This window comes from Pseudophryne corroboree, chromosome 6 (assembly GCF_028390025.1).
Source record: "Pseudophryne corroboree isolate aPseCor3 chromosome 6, aPseCor3.hap2, whole genome shotgun sequence".
NCBI classification, from domain to species: Eukaryota; Metazoa; Chordata; class Amphibia; order Anura; family Myobatrachidae; genus Pseudophryne; species Pseudophryne corroboree.
In genome coordinates this window covers 327,892,233-327,904,012 of record NC_086449.1, presented here as the reverse complement: position 1 = coordinate 327,904,012, position 11,780 = coordinate 327,892,233, and the positions used below count along the sequence as shown (strand labels likewise).

Sequence of the window (11,780 nt, the reverse complement as noted above, 5' to 3'; positions counted from 1 at the left end):
CGCCCGTACCAAGTGCGGACTACTTTTGCAAGACTTGTATATAGTTATTGCTTACATAAGGGTTATGTTATAGTTTCATCGGTCTAGGACTGATGCTATGTTGTTTTTCATACTGTTAACTGGGTAGTATATCACAAGTTATACGGTGTGATTGGTGTGGCTGGTATGAATCTTGCCCTTGGATTACAAAAATCCTTTCCTTGTACTGTCCGTCTCCTCTGGGCACAGTTTCTCTAACTGAGGTCTGGAGGAGGGGAATAGAGGGAGGAGCCAGTGCACACCCAGAGTCAAAGTCTTTCTTAAAGTGCCCATGTCTCCTGCGGAGCCCATCTATCCCCATGGTCCTTACGGAGTCCCAGCATCCTATACGGACTACGAGAAAAAGATTTACCGGTAGGTTTAAAATCTTATTTTTTTTTTACACTAGTTATCCATCTTCCAAATTTACATACTTTTTGGTTCTTTAATAAATGAGAAATGGACAAAATTTGTTAATCATTCTCTCTCTCTCTCTCTCTCTCTATATATATATATATATATATATGAATCCATATAGATATATAAAATTATATATTAGTGGCTATTGTCACTAATGTCATGGTTAATTAGCTTAAGATAATTAGTTTCGGATTAGTTTAGGATATCTATAACACCCATTTTCACTTATATGTGACCAACCATGCTAATACATATAATATGTGTGCTAGTTGGATTGGTCATAAGTTATACACTTTTACTTTAGATAATAAATAAATAAATAAAAAATGAAAAGTATAAAAAATTATATTTTTTTAGATATACCATGAATTAGGTTTTCCCTACAACTTTCAATATATATATATATATATATATATTCTTAGCAGTGGAGTTTGCCACCACTGTAAACAAAATGTTGTTAGTAGCCATAGTTACTAATATTTTGGTGAATTAGCTTAGAAGTATTAGCGTAAGACTTTTTCACTTATATATGACCAGCCATGCCAATCAAAATGCAGTTGGTAACCATTGACACTGATATTATGGTTTAATTAGCTCAGGATAATTAGTTTAGGATGTCCTTAACACAATTTTTCACCTATATTGATTAGCCTATGCTAGTACATAAAATGTGTGTGCTAGTAAGTTCTGTCATATGTTATATATTATTATTATTATTATTATTATTATTATTATTCCTGCCATTAATAAACACTTATAGTTCATCTTTTCATTAATATTTATTAGACACTCCCTATACCTTTAATAAATATCACCTAATTGTTCCCACTAGGGCTAAGTGGCACGCATGTAAACCTAATTGCTTCCACTTAAGCTCATATATACCTTTTGTCATAAGTTTTATTTTAATTTATTTTTTATATAGGCTGGGAATGCATGCACAATTTATTAGACCCTTATATACTAATGGTCTTATACCATTTTTGTGACTTTTAGTTTAGTTTTTCTTTTAATACTCACAGGATATGAGGTAGTTGAGGCAATTGAAGGTGTGATATTTAAACCCCTAGATCAGCACAGTGCTTTCACTGCTGACTAGGAGAAGCCACTCTTCCTGCTGAGTAAGTTACATTGTAATTATTTTTGTTACTTTCAAGGCTGGGCTGACTCACGGATGTTTCCTTACACCTAGGAATGTTTTTGTAACTTTGTATCCATTTGAATGTTTAATGAATCTTTAAACCTGCTTTAGTAGCAGAAGGGATTCAGTAAAACCTATGTTAAAAACCATTACCAATGTTTTTTTGACACTGGAGCTGATTAAGCACTGTTGGTGCTAATTATATCAGGAACCATTTGAATTTGATATTTATAATAGAGATTAATTCCATCTTTATGATAAATGACATTATGTTGGTAGTGAATTCTTATAACACTATTATACTACTATATTGATCCTTTATAACACTAATTTTGGTAATTAACTCTGAGAACACCATTATACTACCATATTGGTCCTTTATACCACCTAAGGAATTAGGTAAAATTAATTAGGCAATTATAACATATGTTGAAAATTATTGTATATACTAAATTGAGCCTTTTCTATTGATTGGAACATATTTATAAGATCAATATGTCAAATATCATTTTTCATAGGCATTATCTGCATAAACGACAATGTGGCTTGTAGTGAATTCAGCACTATAGTGTTATTGTTTGCCTCACTGAGTTGGTATGTATCAAATCCCTCATTGGTCAAATTAATTTTCATCACATTTATCTATAGATTACACTATGATAATGTTTCCATTATAGGCACATTCATTTTAGCTGTGAATTCAGCGCACTTTTCATTACATCCATTACTGCAAGCGTTTTTATTGGTATGTTCAAATTTGTTTCTGGGTTGTTTTGTACTTCTACATTTATGTACGTTCATGCTCTACCCCCTCCATCCGGAATTTCCCCATTAAGATCTGTTTATATTTAATATAGTGTCATGTATACCAGTTCATAGGCTATGTATGGATTATAATAGACTGCATTTAATAATATAATATAATAATTAATTGCTAATGTTTAAACATATTCAACGGACTCATATCCTCTTTACCTCATCATTTTATTTCTGAAATGCTTTAACAAAATACCCAATGGGGTTCAGTAATATTATATATATATATATATATATATATATATATATATATATATATATATATATATATATATATATATATATATATATATATATATATATACTGGAAAAAATCTCGGCGGCACTCAGAGTCTGTGCACCTTCAATCAGCGTGAAAAAGCCATGTGCATTTATTAACGTTTCGGAGGGCGAACCTCCTTCCTCAGAACACTGCAAACACTGGTTTGCAGTGTTCTGAGGAAGGAGGTTCGCCCTCCGAAACGTTAATAAATGCACATGGCTTTTTCACGCTGATTGAAGGTGCACAGACTCTGAGTGCCGCCGAGATTTTTTCCAGTTCATATTGGGGTATGTATACCCCTAGGAAGGCACCGGAGCATTTATCCCCTGAGGGGGACAGCGGAGTGCCGGGCTACCTGCATGGACTATATATATATATATATATATATATATATATATATATATATATATATATATATATATATATATATATATATATATATATATATATATATATATATATATATATATATATATATATATATATATATATATATATTTCTCTGATGTTGTGAATATAAGTGAACTTTCTGTTTGTGTGTATATATATATATATATATATATATATATATATATATATATATATATTTTTCTCTGACGTCCTAAGTGGATGCTGGGGACTCCGTAAGGACCATGGGGGATAGCGGCTCCGCAGGAGACAGGGCACAAAAGTAAAAGCTTTAGGATCAGGTGGTGTGCACTGGCTCCTCCCCCTATGACCCTCCTCCAAGCCTCAGTTAGGTTTTTGTGCCCGGCTGAGAAGGGTGCAATCTAGGTGGCTCTCCTAAAGAGCTGCTTAGAGTAAAAGTTTTGTTAGGTTTTTTATTTTCAGTGAGTCCTGCTGGCAACAGGCTCACTGCAACGAGGGACTTAGGGGAGAAGAAGTGAACTCACCTGCGTGCAGGATGGATTGGCTACTGGACACTAGCTCCAGAGGGACGATCACAGGTACAGCCTGGATGGGTCACCGGAGCCGCGCCGCCGACCCCCTTGCAGATGCCGAAGAGAGAAGAGGTCCAGAAACCGGCGGCTGAAGACTTCTCAGTCTTCATGAGGTAGCGCACAGCACTGCAGCTGTGCGCCATTGCTCTCAGCACACTTCACACCAACGGTCACTGAGGGTGCAGGGTGCTGGGGGGGGCGCCCTGGGCAGCAATGAAAGTACCTATTCTGGCTAAAAATACATCACATATAGCCTCTGGGGCTATATGGATGTATTTAACCCCTGCCAGGTTGTCAGAAAAACGGGAGAAGAAGCCTGCCGAAAAGGGGGCGGGGCCTATTCTCCTCAGCACACAGTGCCATTTTCCTACACAGCTCCGCTGCTAGGAAGGCTCCCAGGCTCTCCCCTGCACTGCACTACAGAAACAGGGTTAAAACAGAGAGGGGGGGCATTTTATGTGGCGATATTATTATATATTAAGATGCTATAAGGGAAAACACTTATATAAGGTTGTCCCTGTATAATTATAGCGTTTTGGTGTGTGCTGGCAAACTCTCCCTCTGTCTCCCCAAAGGGCTAGTGGGGTCCTGTCCTCTATCAGAGCATTCCCTGTGTGTGTGCTGTGTGTCGGTACGTGTGTGTCGACATGTATGAGGACGATGTTGGTGAGGAGGCGGAGCAATTGCCTGTAATGGTGATGTCACTCTCTAGGGAGTCGACACCGGAATGGATGGCTTATTTAGGGAATTACGTGATAATGTCAACACGCTGCAAGGTCGGTTGACGACAGACGGCCGGCAAACCAATTAGTACCTGTCCAGGCGTCTCAAACACCGTCAGGGGCTTTAAAACGCTCATTACCTCAGTCGGTCGACACAGACACAGACACGGACACTGACTCCAGTGTCGACGGTGAAGAAACAAACGTATTTTCCATTAGGGCCACACGTTACATGTTAAGGGCAATGAAGGAGGTGTTACATATTTCTGATAATACCCTTTTTTGTGGTACTTGTAGTATGTGGGGTGTGAAAAAACTACCTGTAGTTTTTCCTGAATCGGATAAATTAAATGAAGTGTGTGATGATGCGTGGGTTTCCCCCGATAGAAAATTATTGGCGTTATACCCTTTCCCGCCAGAAGTTAGGGCGCGTTGGTAAACACCCCCTAGGGTGGATAAGGCGCTCACACGCTTATCAAAACAAGTGGCGTTACCGTCTCCAGATACGGCCGCCCTCAAGGAGCCAGCTGATAGGAGGCTGGAAAATATCCAAAAAAGTATATACACACATACTGGTGTTATACTGCGACCAGCGATCGCCTCAGCCTGGATGTGCAGCGCTGGGGTGGCTTGGTCGGATTCCCTGACTGAAAATATTGATACCCTTGATAGGGACAGTATTTTATTGACTATAGAGCATTTAAAGGATGCATTTCTATATATGCGAGATGCACAGAGGGATATTTGCACTCTGGCATCAAGAGTAAGTGCAATGTCCATGTCTGCCAGAAGATGTTTATGGACACGACAGTGGTCAGGTGATGCAGATTCCAAACGGCACATGGAAGTATTGCCGTATAAAGGGGAGGAGTTATTTGGGGTCGGTCCATCGGACCTGGTGGCCACGGCAACAGCTGGAAAATCCACCTTTTTTACCCCAAGTCACATCTCAGCAGAAAAAGACACCGTCTTTTCAGCCTCAGTCCTTTCGTCCCCATAAGGGCAAGCGGGCAAAAGGCCAGTCATATCTGCCCAGGGGTAGAGGAAAGGGAAGAAGACTGCAGCAGGCAGCCCCTTCCCAGGAACAGAAGCCCTCCACCGCTTCTGCCAAGTCCTCAGCATGACGCTGGGGCCGTACAAGCGGACTCAGGTGCGGTGGGGGGTCGTCTCGAGTTTCAGCACGCAGTGGGCTCACTCGCAAGTGGACCCCTGGATCCTACAAGTAGTATCCCAGGGGTACAGATTGGAAATTCGAGACGTCTCCCCCTCGCAGGTTCCTGAAGTCTGCTTTACCAACGTCTCCCTCCGACAGGGAGGCAGTATTGGAAACAATTCACAAGCTGTATTCCCAGCAGGTGATAATCAAAGTACCCCTCCTACAACAAGGAAAGGGGTATTATTCCACACTATTTGTGGTACTGAAGCCAGACGGCTCGGTGAGACCTATTCTAAATCTGAAATCTTTGAACACTTACATACAAAGGTTCAAATCAAGATGGAGTCACTCAGAGCAGTGATAGCGAACCAGGAAGAAGGGGACTATATGGTGTCCCTGGACATCAAGGATGCTTACCTCCATGTCCCAATTTGCCCTTCTCACCAAGGGTACCTCAGGTTCGTGGTACAGAACTGTCACTATCAGTTTCAGACGCTGCCGTTTGGATTGTCCACGGCACCCCGGGTCTTTACCAAGGTAATGGCCGAAATGATTCTTCTTCAAAGAAAAGGCGTCTTAATTATCCCTTACTTGGACGATCTCCTGATAAGGGCAAGGTCCAGAGAACAGTTGGAGGTCGGAGTAGCACTATCTCAAGTAGTTCTACGACCGCACGGGTGGATTCTAAATATTCCAAAATCGCAGCTGATTCCGACGACACGTCTGTTGTTCCTAGGGATGATTCTGGACACAGTCCAGAAAAAGGTGTTTCTCCCGGAGGAGAAAGCCAGGGAGTTATCCGAGCTAGTCAGAAACCTCCTAAAACCAGGCCAAGTGTCAGTGCATCAATGCACAAGAGTCCTGGGAAAAATGGTGGCTTCTTACGAAGCGATTCCATTCGGCAGATTTCACGCAAGAATTTTTCAGTGGGATCTGCTGGACGAATGGGCCGGATCGCATCTTCAGATGCATCAGCGGATAATCCTGTCTCCAAGGACAAGGGTGTCTCTTCTGTGGTGGCTGCAGAGTGCTCATCTACTAGAGGGCAGCAGATTCGACATTCAGGACTGGGTCCTGGTGACCACGGATGCCAGCCTGAGAGGCTGGGGAGCAGTCACACAGGGAAGAAATTTCCAAGGAGTGTGGTCAAGTCGGGAGACTTCTCTCCACATAAATATACTGGAGCTAAGGGCAATTTACAATGCTCTGAGCCTAGGAAGACCTCTGCTTCAAAGTTAACCGGTGCTGATCCAGTCGGACAACATCACGGCAGTCGCCCACGTAAACAGACAGGGCGGCACAAGAAGCAGGAGGGAAATGGCAGCAAGGATTCTTCGCGGGGCGAAAAATCATGTGATAACACTGTCAGCGGTGTTCATTCCGGGAGTGGACAACTGGGAAGCAGACTTCCTCAGCAGGCACGACCTCCACCCGGGAGAGTGGGGACTTCATCTGGAAGTCTTCCACATGATTGTGAACCGTTGGGAAAGACCAAAGGTGGACATGATGGCGTCCCGTCTGAACAAAAAACTGGACAGGTATTGCGCCAGGTCAAGAGACCCTCAGGCAATAGCTGGGACGCTCTGGTAACACCGTGGGTGTACCAGTCGGTGTATGTGTTCCCTCCTCTGCCTCTCATACCCAAGGTACTGAGAATTATAAGACGGAGAGGAGTAAGAACTATACTCGTGGCTCCGGATTGGCCAAGAAGGACTTGGTACCCGGAACTTCAAGAGATACTAAGAAGGGACTTGCTTCAGCAAGGATCATGTCTGTTCCAAGACTTACCGCGGCTGCGTTTGACGGCATGGCGGTTGAACGCCGGATCCTAAGGGAAAAAGGCATTCCGGAAGAGGTCATCCCTACCCTGGTCAGAGCCAGGAAGGAGGTGACCGCACAACATTATCACCGCATTTGGCGAAAATATGTTGCATGGTGTGAGGCCAAGAAGGCCCCCACGGAGGAATTTCAACTCGGTCGATTCCTGCATTTCCTACAAACAGGAGTGTCTATGGGCCTCAAATTGGGGTCCATTAAGGTTCAAATTTCGGCCCTGTCGATTTTCTTCCAGAAAGAATTGGCTTCAGTTCCTGAAGTCCAGAAGTTTGTCAAGGGAGTACTGCATATACAACCCCCTTTTGTGCCTCCAGTGGCACTGTGGGATCTCAACGTAGTTCTGGGATTCCTCAAATCACATTGGTTTAAACCGCTCAAATCTGTGGATTTGAAATATCTCACATGGAAAGTGACCATGCTGTTGGCCCTGGCCTCGGCCAGGCGAGTGTCAGAATTGGCGGCTTTGTCTCACAAAAGCCCATATCTGATTGTCCATTCGGACAGGGCAGAGCTGCGGACTCGTCCCCAGTTTCTCCCTAAGGTGGTGTCAGCGTTTCAACTGAACCAGCTTATTGTGGTACCTGCGGCTACTAGGGACTTGGAGGACTCCAAGTTGCTAGATGTTGTCAGGGCCCTGAAAATACAGGTTTCCAGGACGGCTGGAGTCAGGAAAACTGACTTGCTGTTATCCTGTATGCACCCAACAAACTGGGTGCTCTTGCTTCTAAGCAGACGATTGCTAGTTGGATGTGTAGTACAATTCAGCTTGCACATTCTGTGGCAGGCCTGCCACAGCCAAAATATGTAAATGCCCATTCCACAAGAAAGGTGGGCTCATCTTGGGCGGCTGCCCGAGGGGTCTCGGCTTTACTACTTTGCCGAGCAGCTACTTGGTCAGGGGCAAACACGTTTGCTAAATTCTACAAATTTGATACCCTGGCTGAGGAGGACCTGGAGTTCTCTCATTCGGTGCTGCAGAGTCATCCGCACTCTCCCGCCCGTTTGGGAGCTTTGGTATAATCCCCATGGTCCTTACGGAGTCCCCAGCATCCACTTAGGACGTCAGAGAAAATAAGAATTTACTTACCGATAATTCTATTTCTCGTAGTCCGTAGTGGATGCTGGGCGCCCATCCCAAGTGCGGATTGTCTGCAATACTTGTACATAGTTATTGTTACAAAAATCGGGTTATTATTGTTGTGAGCCATCTTTTCAGAGGCTCCGCTGTTATCATGCTGTTAACTGGGTTCAGATCACAGGTTGTACAGTGTGATTGGTGTGGCTGGTATGAGTCTTACCCGGGATTCAAAATCCTTCCTTATTGTGTACGCTCGTCCGGGCACAGTATCCTAACTGAGGCTTGGAGGAGGGTCATAGGGGGAGGAGCCAGTGCACACCACCTGATCCTAAAGCTTTTACTTTTGTGCCCTGTCTCCTGCGGAGCCGCTATTCCCCATGGTCCTTACGGAGTCCCCAGCATCCACTACGGACTACGAGAAATAGAATTATCGGTAAGTAAATTCTTATTTTTTCAGATTTTTTTTGAGGGATAAATTCGATCATATATCGGTCATCCATTCTTTTATGTTCTTCCGACCTTGTTGGTATGTATATGTATGTATGTATTGATGTTTTATTTTTTTGACCACTATGGCTGGATCTGGTTATTATATACATTGTTATATCATTGATTCATTTATTATATAGATAATGAGCCCCTGATGAAGTCCAGTTGGATGAAACGCGTTGGATTTTGGTTCGGATATGAGAGCATCGGATATGTATTAATTAAGAGAGCATCTTCGGATTAACAAACTGTCCGCATTATATTGTTTTATATCTGATGTCTGTATTTTAAATATGTCAGCCATTTGTTATTCAATGTGATTCACTGTCTAACACTTTTATACAAATAAATTGTAGTTTTTTAAGTGAACGGTGGTCAAATCCTGGAAGATAATACCTTGATTAAGCTCCCTTAAGACACCCCTTTTCTTTTATCTGCACTTTTGTACTCCATCTAACAGGGAGTACCCCTTGAGGTCGAGCTCCATACTTAGCGCTTTCATTAGGTCTACCCCAGTTTCTATATATATATATATATATATATATATATATATATATATATATATATATATACTGTAGAGATCAACAGCACTCCATTCCGTAATTAACTTTGAGATGATGCCGGTGCCTTCCCGGTAACAACCATGGATTGGATGCCCATAAATAAATAGAATAGTCGGCGGCACTCACGGCTCCCGGTTTAGGGAATAAAAGAAGACACAATGGCTGTGTTGTCAACGTTTCAATGTTTAGATGAACATTTTCCTCAGGACTTGTCCTGAGGAAAATGTTCATCTAAACATTGAAACGTTGACAACACAGCCATTGTGTCTTCTTTTATTCCCTAAACCGGGAGCCGTGAGTGCCGCCGACTATTATATGTATATGTATATATATATATGTATGTTTACGGGTCCACTAAAACAACAAAAAAACACACACACATACACACACACACACACACACACACACACACACACACACACACACACACACACACACAGAAAGAGAAAATGCTAGAGACAGGGATAGTTTGATACAGTAAACTCACCACATTTTGCTTGATCAATCAGCTACACAAAGTTGAGTTTTGGTGGGCAGATGGTGTTGCATTTGGTTTGTAAACATAGCAGAAAGAAAATAGGGTAAAAAAAAAGGCTGGTACGGGTGGTTTGAAAAATAATTGTTTGCTAGTTTACACAATAAAAAAAAAACAGGAAAAATTACGCTTGCACAACTGCATATAATCAAGTCGAATGGAACACTAATCCCAATGATGTGAAAAAGCACATCTAAATACAGATGTTAATGGTAACATTACAGAAATAATCTGTTTAGCGGCACTTATTAAACTACTCAGAAAACAATAACACACTTTAAAATTTACAAAGCTACCATAAAAAAAAATGTAGTTTATCACAAACTCAAACCTACACGTAAACACAGAATCTAAAAATTATGCAGCATTTTAACTATAGTACTATCATAACATAAGCATACCTGAAATACTCCTGGACAATTCTAGCCCTTACGGCGTGACCCCGCTGACTTTTGCTGCCGCCACGGAAGGCCCGTCCAACCCCTGGCTCCTCATCCGGCAATTCCTCGGACTGCGGAAGCTCCAGCCGACTTCTTACAGCAATATTATGTAGGATAGCGCACAGGACCACGATTTTACTTACCATTTCCGGCGGATACATGATGTCGCTACCAGTGCGGTGGAGCACATGAAACCGCCCTTTAAGAACCCCAATCGTGCGCTCCACCAGCTGTCTAGTGGCAGTAAGCGTATAATTAAACGCTGACTGTGGCCCTGGCCTGGGTTTGCTGTAAGGAGTCATGAGCCAGGGGGTGCAAGGATATCCACGATCTCCTGTTTGAAAAATAATAATTAATTTATATTTCTCTATCGTCCTAGTGGATGCTGGGGTTCCTGAAAGGACCATGGGGAATAGCGGCTCCGCAGGAGACAGGGCACAAAAAGTAAAGCTTTAGGATCAGGTGGTGTGCACTGGCTCCTCCCCCTATGACCCTCCTCCAAGCCTCAGTTAGATTTTTGTGCCCGGCCGAGAAGGGTGCAATCTAGGTGGCTCTCCTAAAGAGCTGCTTAGAAAAGTTTAGCTTAGGTTTTTTATTTTACAGTGAGTCCTGCTGGCAACAGGATCACTGCAACGAGGGACTTAGGGGAGAAGAAGTGAACTCACCTGCGTGCAGGATGGATTGGCTTCTTGGCTACTGGACATTAGCTCCAGAGGGACGATCACAGGTACAGCCTGGATGGTCACCGGAGCCTCGCCGCCGGCCCCCTTGCAGATGCTGAAACGAGAAGAGGTCCAGAATCGGCGGCAGAAGACTCCTCAGTCTTCTTAAGGTAGCGCACAGCACTGCAGCTGTGCGCCATTTTCCTCTCAGCACACTTCACACGGCAGTCACTGAGGGTGCAGGGCGCTGGGAGGGGGGCGCCCTGGGAGGCAAATGAAAACCTTTTTTGGCTAAAAATACCTCACATATAGCCTCCGGGGGCTATATGGAGATATTTAACCCCTGCCAGAATCCGTTAAGAGCGGGAGACGAGGCCGCCGAAAAAGGGGCGGGGCCTATCTCCTCAGCACACAGCGCCATTTTCCCTCACAGGCTGGAGGGAAGGCTCCCAGGCTCTCCCCTGCACTGCACTACAGAAACAGGGTTAAAACAGAGAGGGGGGGCACTAATTTGGCGTTAGAAATATATAAAAAAGATGCTATAAGGGAAAACACTTATATAAGGTTGTCCCTATATAATTATAGCGTTTTTGGTGTGTGCTGGCAAACTCTCCCTCTGTCTCTCCAAAGGGCTAGTAGGTCCTGTCCTCTATCAGAGCATTCCCTGTGTGTGTGCTGTGTGTCGGTACGTGTGTGTCGAC

The 11,780-nt window shown here is 43.3% G+C and overlaps 1 long non-coding RNA gene across 1 annotated transcript; it reads left to right on the top strand.

The window, feature by feature from the left end:
• The first annotated feature begins 1,509 nt into the window (after positions 1–1,509).
• On the top strand, positions 1,510–9,248 carry LOC134935244 (uncharacterized). Its single transcript, XR_010180007.1, has 3 exons — positions 1,510–1,559; positions 2,098–2,173; positions 9,020–9,248. It is a non-coding gene; the product is annotated as an uncharacterized LOC134935244 (long non-coding RNA).
• The last annotated feature ends 2,532 nt before the right edge of the window (positions 9,249–11,780 follow it).